General features: G+C 42.8%; 1 pseudogene; it reads right to left on the bottom strand.

Annotated features, from left to right (window-relative positions):
• Positions 1–3,845: 3,845 nt before the first annotated feature.
• Positions 3,846–4,214, bottom strand: LOC107179056 (annotated as a pseudogene).
• Between the last annotated feature and the right edge of the window lie 5,456 nt (positions 4,215–9,670).

Below are 9,670 nucleotides of genomic sequence, written 5' to 3'. Positions count from 1 at the left end.
TTCTCACCTTCGCAGATGCGGAATCTTAATCAGTAGCCCAAACAGGACTCAGATACTAACTCACTAACGAAGCTCAAAGATAGGAATATATAAAAGAGAATGCCACATTATTCATTCCCAATGAAAAATACAACTGCCCAACTTTAAAGGGATTGAGTCAGCCTAATCAAAGAATTCCCCCCCCACCCCCCCCTCCCCCGCCAGTAAAAGAGACCCATAGCAGAACATTCCTGTGTGAGCCAAAGCTTACGGTGGGCATGCCCCTTGGGGGACAGTGGTTGCTGGGTAGAGGAGAGAAGTGGCCACAGTGGAGCTGATACAATGGGAGTAGCGTTAACCACTTTCAGAGTCCCGGAATTGTTTTTTTTTGTTTTTTTTTTTTTAATTTTTTTCTTTAACGTTTATTTACTTTTGAGAGAGAGAGAGAGACATAGCGTGAGCGGGGAAGGGTCAGAGAGAGAGAGGGAGACACAGAATCCGAAGCAGGCTCCGGGCTCCGAGCTGTCAGCCCAGAGCCTGACGCGGGGCTCGAACTCACAAGCTGTGAGATCATGACCTGAGCCGAAGTCGGACGCTCAACCAACTGAGCCACCCAGGCGCCCCCCGGAATTGGTTTTGAACTCCCACAGGGAGTCAGGTATAGTCCGAAGCTGGTCAAAAGGTATAGGGAGGTTTTATGAGAAACTCTATGTGATTCTGACAAAAGGCCATTCAGAGTTAGAAAAGGGGCCCTGTGTTCGCTTCCTGGGGCTATGTAACAAAGTACCACAAACTGGGTGGCTTAAGAAAACACAAATTTATTTTCTCACAATTCTGGAGGCTAGAAATTCAAAATCAGGGCATTGGCAGGGGTGGTTCCTTTTGAGGCACGGTGGAACGATCTGTTCCATGCCTCTCTCCTTGCTGCTGGTGACAGGTGGCAATCCTTGGCGTCCCTTGGCATATAGATGCGTCACTCCAATCTCTGTGCCTCCTTCTTTACACAGTGTTCTCCCTGACCACACTCTAGTCAGGCTCCCAACTTTCTTCTCAACAGGGCCTCAACTTCCTAGTTCCATGTCCTTCTTTGGGTCACCCCATTTTAGCCAGAATTTTCACCCTCAACATCTGATTGGGTCTGTCATCCTCCGTCACCCCCCCCCCCAGGTGATGTCTGCCTCCACTGGGCCGCCTGCAGCAAGAATCCTGTTAGGTTAGCCTAGCAAAAAATTCCCTCCTTACCTCTGATGTTTTTTCCTAGTAATTGTCCATCCACTGACCCCCACCCTGCTCCCTGGCTATAAATTCCCACTTTGCCTTGTGTTCCGGGTCAAGATTAATCTCTCTCCTGCCAAAACCCCATTGCAGTGGTCTCTACACCTACTGCCATAATACCCCGGAATGAAATCTCCCTTCCTATTATTGTTTAACAAGTATCATGACTAATATTTTCTTATAAGGACACCAGTTATATTAGATTACTGGCTCACACTACTCCAGTGTGACCCCATCTTAACTAATTATATCTGCAATGCCCTTATTTCCAAATAAGATCACGTTTTAATGGGTGTCTGGGTGACTCAGTCACTTAAGCATTGGACTCTCTCTCTCTCTTTTTTAGAGACTCTTTTTCATTTGTTTATTTATTTATTTATTTTGAGAGAAACAGAGCACAAGTTGGGCAGGGGCAGAGAGAGAGGGAGAGAGAGAATCCCAAGTAGACTCTGCACTGTCAGTACAGAGCCTGATGCAGGGCTCAAACCCATGAAGCTGTCAGATCACGACCTGAGCTGTAAGCAAGAGTCGGACACTTAACTGACGGAGCCACCCAGGTGCCCCAGCATTGGACTCTTGATCTCAGCTCCAGGGTCATGAGTTCACACCCTGTGTTGGGCTGTGTGCTGGGTGTAAAGCCTACTTTAAAAAATGCATTTTGAGGTACTGGGGGATTAGGACCTCAACGTATCTTTTTTTTTTTTTTTTTTTTTTTTTTTTTTTAATACACTCCGTGCCCAATGTGGGTTTTGAACTCAACAACCCTGAGATCAAGAGTCACATGCTCTACTGACTGAGGCAGCCAGGCACTCCCTCAACATGTCTTTTTCAATTCAACCCATAGCCATTCAACCCATAACAGGAAGCCTCACTGCTGTACACATAAAACATAGTGTAATAGACATTCTAATGTCACCTCATACACTTTTTCCCCCTCTTCTGGTAGTATTCCTTGCTCATTTCCTCCCGTGGGAGAGTGTTATTGCCCAGCCCTTTACACCTGTGGCTCCATACCCCCAGCTGCACAGCACTGAGATGTCACTCAAGCAGGGCAAGTAATATCCTCCCTCAGATTTTTCTACGTAGAGCTAATAGAGGGAAAGCCCTTACTCTCTGGGATGTGGGGTTTGTGCATGAAACCCCAGACCTGCTGCAGCTATGTCCCCAAATACATGGAGAAAACTTATCTGCAGGAGGTGAAAATGAAGCCAAGAGGAAGAAAAGAGCTGAGACGAGGGACAGAGAGCCAAGGCCAGATAGCTTAGAGGTTCTTGCTTCTAGCTTTTCCCAGCGCTCAGCCCCAGCTCTTCCAGGGTCACGACACTAATCATGCCCGCTTTGTGTTCGGACAAGTTGGAGTTGGTTCTATGACTTGGAAGGAAAGGAGTCCTAGGAGATTCATGCAGCATAGTGAAGATAAAAGAGACAGAGCATTAAGGGAACCTTGAGGGCTTTACCTTGTGGGAACCCCCTGAGAGCCCCCAAGGAGGAGGACATCCTCCCAGAGGAGCAGTGGGGCTGGGTGGAAAAGAGAAGTGGACTCTGAAAAATACTTGGTGACACTTTGGGGGGCTGAGGCATGTATCTCTATATAGGGGCCACTCAATCAGGAATTTTGGTGTTGAAGCTCAGCTGGACTTTGTTATGCCCCCGGGGACCTGAAGAGATTTCCATTAGAAATGAGAGGACTATCAAAAGACTAGTTGAGGGGCACCTGGGTGGCTCAGTCGGTTAAGCGTCTGACTTCAGCTCAGGTCACGATCTCGCAGTCTGTGAGTTCGAGCCCCGCGTCAGGCTCTGGGCTGATGGCTCAGAGCCTGGAGCCTGTTTCGGATTCTGTGTCTCCCTCTCTCTCTGCCCCTCCCCTGTTCATGCTCTGTCTCTCTCTGTCCCAAAAATAAATAAACGTTAAAAAAAAAATTTTTTTTTTAAAGACTAGTTGACATAGAGTGACTGGCTGTCTCAGTCAGTTGAGCATCCACCTCTTGGTTTTGGATCAGGTCATGATCTCATGGTTGTGAGACCGAGCCCTGCATTGGGCTATGTGCTGGGCACGGAGCCTGCTTAAGATTCTCTCTCTCCCTCTGCCCCTCACTCATGCATGCACTCTCTCTCTCTCTTTCTAAAAAAAAAAAAAAAAAAAATTGAAAAAACATTGAAAAAAAAAAGAAAGAAAAGAAAAAGACTAGTTGACGAGTCTAGAATCCTAGCAAGGTGGACCTACACAAGCTATATGACATAAATATTTACTGGTGTCAAGCTCTGATGTCTGTTTTCACAGTGTAATATGCCTATCAGGAAGATATTAATTTATTCATCATTCAACAAATATTTATTAAGGGCCTATTATTCTCAGGTGCATTGTAAGGATGAGTAGTGGTACACAAAAGACATGTAATTTCTGCTCCCATGGAGCTTTCAGTCTATGGGGGAACATATATTCAACAACAAATAAATACTCTAGTAAATGTATAACTACAAATTATAGTATTATAAAGGAAAGTTATGGGAAGAAATTATGAGAGACCTATACTACTTTTTTAAGATTTTATTTTAATTTTTTTAACTGATAATTTATTAAAAAGGTTGATTTAAGTATCTGCAATGGTGACTTCAACCTCGACTCCTGACTCAATACTGATGGAAGTAATCTGTTTGACAATCTCAGAAGGACCGTGCAAATCAATGAGTCGCTTGTGGATCCTCATCTAAAAACGATCCCAAGTCTTAGAACCTTCACCACAAGGAGTTTTGCTTGTAGTGATTCTCAGAATCTCGGTAGGCATCCAAACTGGTCCTTTCACTCTGAGATTCTTTTCTTTTGTGCCTCTGATAAAGTCTCCTTCTCCAACACATACCTTCTCCAAAGATTTTATGTTGTGACTGGTTAGAGTAATTCTAATTCAGTGAATCTCCACCTTTGGTTCCACAGGTGTCTTCCTGGTGTCTTTAAAAGCCATGGCTGCGGCCTGGCTTCCTGACTTGTTCCTCGGCCAGAGTGAACAGCTGTGAGTCAGCAGAGATTTTATTTTTAAGTAATCTCTACACCCAATGTGGGGCTCAAACTCACAACCCTGAGATCAAGAGTCGCATGCTCTACCAATTGGGCGAGCCAGATGCCCCAAGAAACCTACTTTACATCAGAAGGTTGAAAAAGGCCTGAGGAGAAAGTATCAAGACTCGCAGGTTGAGTAGAAGTTTGTCAGACAACAAATGTATGGGGAGAGGAATGAAAGGCAAGGCAAGGGAAGGAAAGAGAATTCCATGCGAGGGAAATAGTAGATGCAAAGACCCTATAGCCAGAAAGAGCTTGACTAGAAAGGAAGGCAAAGTATAGCTGAAGTGTAATAAGAGAGGGAAGAGAGTGGCTTGAAAAGAACCCAGAGACATAGACAACAGGCCTATGTAAGGGTTCCAGATTCTATCCTAACTGCCACTATAGGACAGAAAACCTTTCCACAGCAGAAAGCCACTGAAAAGCTTTAATTAATGTTCCAAATTACCTTCAAAGAAAAAAAGAATTAATTGAAGAAGGACAAGAGAGAAAAGCGAGACCAGTTAGGAGGTGATTTGCAGTAGTTCAGAGGAGAGGAGATGGCAGCTTGGAGTAGGTGGTGGTAGAGAGGTCTGGATTTGAGCTACACATGGGAGGTGGAACTGAGGGCACCAGGCCTGGTGTGGGCACAGTAGGTGCTGGAGAGGGAGCCATCAAGAATGACTTTCAGGTTACTGGCCTGAGCTTCAGGCAGTTGGTATTGCCATTAACTGAATTGAGAAATAATGAAGAAGGATGTTGCAAGGAGAAGGGCAAGGAAGATCAAAGAGTGGTTTTGGTTTTAACATGTTAGGTAGAAGATGCCTGTAGCACTTCCAAGTGGAGATACCAAGTACCAGTCAGATATGTGAGTCTCCCATGATACATGAAAGATGGGAGCTGGTGGTATATAAATCTGTGAACCACTTGAAAAACAATAGGATGAGACTACCTAAGAAGGGGGCCTAGGGACTGAGATCAGAGGAACTCCTTACACTTAATTGTTTGGTACAAGCCAATGTGTTAACAGTGGAGACTGAAAAGCTACCACCAGGCAGTGGCAGAAACACCAAGAGCGTAGTGCCACAGATTCCAAAAAGAGAATGTCAGAAGGAGCCACTGGTCACATGTAAGAGTGGCTGAGAAGTCCAGTAGGATGAGGATGGAAATGTGTATTGGCAAACAGAAGGACTTTTGATGGACCTCATAGAGAGTTTCCCCAATGGAGCCTTGAGGGCATAAGCTAGACTGGATGGGATGAAAAGTGAATGGGAGGTGGGCAATGGAGTCAGCATGGGTAGACAATGCTTTCAAAATCTGTATTTACTGTGGGGAGTAGAACAATGGGACAGAAACTCTGAAGGGAATGTGAGGTCGAGAAGGGCAGATTTAAAGATGGGAGTTACTGCCACATATGTGACTACAGATGGGGATAATTTCAATTGAGTAAGGGAATAAGATACAAGAGACTGAAGAGGACACACTCTCCTCCAGGGCTAAGGGGGGCAACATCTACCTCCAGTTTCACTCTACTTTTATTGCTGATCCACAACCTTCCCTCTTCACTGACTCCTTCAGATTGACATAAGAATGCTTCACTTGCATTAATATTTTTCATTTTCTTTAAACTGTGAGTCAGGATCTTCAAAGGAGACAGCATATCTTTACATTCATTCCATTGCACGTTGATTTTATAGTTTAGCTCCTTGGAAAGTATTTCCATCTTTCTTAGGTACTATATTGATAAAAAATGTTCTGTCCCAATGTACCAACTCTATTCCATAGGTGATTGCCTAAGTGGCATGATTGGAATAACCTAGTAAAGTTTATTCTTGCCCCAGAGTATCACTCAGTAAGAATTAATAATAATTAATTTAAGGATAGGACTTACCTTTAAAAAGCGTCTTAATTTCATAGATATTACCTCATTTAATCTTCATAAGAGTTGTAAGGTAGGTTTTGTTATCTCCATTTAGAAATGAAGAAACTGACACTATGAGATGTTAAGTGATTTGCAAGATTTCAGAGTTAATAAATGGCAGATCTTGGGTAGTCTACATCCAAAGTTTTAAGAAAAGCTCTAGTTGGATCTTTACATATATAGACCTTTACATACATGAGACCTATATAGATCTCATGGACCTTGAGATTGATGTAGAAGGTGAGATAATCCACAGATGTTCTGGCCACATTCCTCGGCCCTGAGCCACTAGGAGCAGGAGTAGGGAGGGAAAATGGAAGCAAGAAAGCACAAATCTAAAGTTCAGCTGGCTCAGTCAGAAGAGCCTGTGACTCTTGATCTCAGGGTTTTGAGTTCAAGCCCCATGTTGGGTGTAGGGATTACGTAAATAAATAAATTATTATTATTTTTTAATCTGCTCTGAAAGGCACTTTCACGTGCCCTGAATTCATCACTTGGGAATCTTTCATGGATCAACTGTCATTTCACATAATTCAGCTCATGTCCTCACAAGTCAAAATGAGACTGAGAAACAACTTGGTTCCTGTGGACAATCAGACTGAACTCATGCATTTATTAACTGCAATTAACCAGGACAGGCTTATGTTATTCCTCTTCTTGTTCCAGCACATAGGGCGGAGGGTAGAATAAAAATCTTCTGCAACTTAATTTTCTGAGAATGGTGTTTGAAGTTGGGATGAGATAATGGATATGAAATCTCCTTGAAAATGATACCACAACATTGCTGCGTGATGCAGTCTTGGTGGTGTTGGAAGGGATCTGGCAGCTCATTGTACGATCTCAGTGTTAGGACCTTGTGAGCCAGTGACTCTGTCTCCTACAGAAGGTGACGGGGATGTTGTGGCTCCTGCATCCCCCAGCTGCAGAGCTCCACTTGCCAAATGACCCACTCCTTTTCCACCACACCAAGAAAATTCAAACAGAAATCGGTAAAAACAGCCCGGAGGCCCAAGTTGATTCTTCCTTGTTTGTAGTAAGTGAACAAATGTTTGGGGAAATGTCCACTGTGTAGGTAAGCTGTAGGAAGACTCCACACTTAGTGATAGGTAAACCAAGAAGAGGCGTTCCTTTCGCAGGAAATTGCCCTGGTAAACTAGACAAAATGAAGGTTTGTAATGCAGCTTGATTAAAGGATCAATATTTGGATTCAAAAGGAGCAGAGTACAATCTCATTTCCTTCACTTACTAGCTGTGAGACTTTAACTTCATTTCTCTTAAGTTTATTTTGCTCGGTGATAAGATGGGTATGATAATAATAATGCTTAGCTCACGGGGATAAGTAAAGAGATAAAGCAGATGAAAGGAATGATGTAGATGAAAGGTGCCTGGGGCCTTCCGTAATGGGGGCTAATATCAAACATTAATTCCCTCCCTCCTTCACCCCTAGTTTAGCCACCATCTACAGGTGCAATTTAAACACCCTGAGGAAAGGTTGAGGAATCAAGTGAGGTGTTGAAAACAGTTTCTCCAGAGCGGATAAAGCGCGCTGGTCTGGAGACCTGGGACGTAGTGGGTGTACTGGGGGCTTGGTGCCCTTGGGGCTGTAGAAAGCCAGATGCTTGCTGGTTTAGTAAGGTTTAGACTAGAGGCCATGAAGCTTGTGTCACCAATCATTTCTGACACATTAAATAAAGTCTGTCATATTGGCTTCTAAGTTCAAGGTTTTAATTCACCTTGGAGGGCAAAGCATTTTGCAGCTCGATTCATTGCCTAGTCGTGTTCTCTTTCCTGAACTCATGTGCTTCTCATTTCTCGGAACCAGTTTATCAAGACTAAAGACTAATGCCTGTGCTGTTAGCTCCTCTGGAGAAAACAAAACCATTAACGATAGTTAACATATTAATTGCAGAAAGAGCTTCTTTAAGTTTCTGTTGGCAACAAGTTACCGGTCTAATAGAGTAAGTGAAGTGCATCCAGACTCAATTGAAAACCTGGCCAGGCAGGATTTTTAATCTTCATACTTCAGGTCTTCGTTATTACAGTTGCCAAAACGCCAAGCTTGTAATTTACAAGTAGTACCCATGTGTCACTTAGAAAGAAACCCAAACCTAAAAATAGAAATGAAACTCAGGAAAACACCAACCCAGATAAATAAATCTTCTGTCAAATGTAGAAAGCTTGTAGACCTGTGCTCAAGGTTACACCAATTGTTTAAATTTCAATGGATTAAAGCAAGTGCATTGACCAGTCGGCATGGTGATGCCCAGGGGAACGTGACAATTTTTTTCATGTTTCAGAAAATCTTTTCACATCATTTCTTGCTTTTTTTTCTTCTGTCTGATTATTCAGTTCTTCAGTAACAGACTCTTTTTCTATAACAACCAGGTTAATACTTCTATTGGGACTTAATTTTACCTAAAGCATTGCACATACAGGACCAAGGCCATTGACCATCCCCATGTAGACCTTTGTTACCTTGCCACACATTGCATCCCTAACCCCAGCTAGTCGTTGGAAATGTGTGTGCCATTGTTAAGGATAGGACAGAGGTGAGATGTATAGTTGGTAACTATTGACTCCAAGCCTAAAATTTTGGACTTCTTTTACTCCCATACCCCAGCCAGTAATCAAATCCTGCTAATATTTTCTTAATCTTTTTTTTTTTTTTTTTTTTTTTTTTTTTTTTATATTATCCATCCTTCCTTTCTCTGGTGTGATGGTTAGTTTTATGTGTCAACTTGGCTAGGCTGTGGTACCCAGTTATTTAATCAAACACTAATCTAAGTTTGTGTTGCCGTGAAGATATTTTGTAGATGTGGTTAACCTCTACAATCAGTTGACTTAAGTAAAGATTATCTTTGATAATGTGGGTGGACTTCATCCAATCAGGTTAATTAAAAAAAAATTTTTTTTGATGTTTATTTTTGAGAGAGAGAGAGTGTGTAAGTGGGGGGAAGGACAGAGAGAGAGGGAGACACAGAATCTGAAGCAGGCCCCAGGCTCTGAGCTGACAGCACTCTCATGAACCACAAGATCATGACCTGAGCTGAAGTTGGACACTTAACTGACTGAGTCACACAGGCACCCCTTATCTAATCACTTGAAAGTGTAGGAGAGGGAAAGAATTTTCCCAACCCTCTTAGGGCTTGTATATAGGAGCTGCAAATTAAACTGACAAAAGACAGGTGAACAGGAGGGAAAAAATGGGGTTTAATTACCCACTCAATGTGCATATAGCACAATGATGAGACCTCATTGATGAGTAATTCATAGGAGTGGTTAGAATTTGGGGCTTATATACCATGATGGGGGTGAAGAGGATTGGGAGAAAGGCACTTATGGGGAAAAAAAAATGACTTTTTGGAAAGATAAATGTGTTTTCAGAAGAATAAACAGGAGATAAGAAAGTTTGTGATAATGTTTGTCTTTACAGGTATGAGTAGTCTTTCTGTCTCCTTCAG

This window comes from Panthera tigris, chromosome B4 (genome assembly GCF_018350195.1).
Source record: "Panthera tigris isolate Pti1 chromosome B4, P.tigris_Pti1_mat1.1, whole genome shotgun sequence".
Classification (NCBI taxonomy): Eukaryota; Metazoa; Chordata; class Mammalia; order Carnivora; family Felidae; genus Panthera; species Panthera tigris.
The sequence above is the reverse complement of the archived record's forward strand: the minus strand, read 5'-3'. Positions and strand labels throughout refer to the sequence as shown.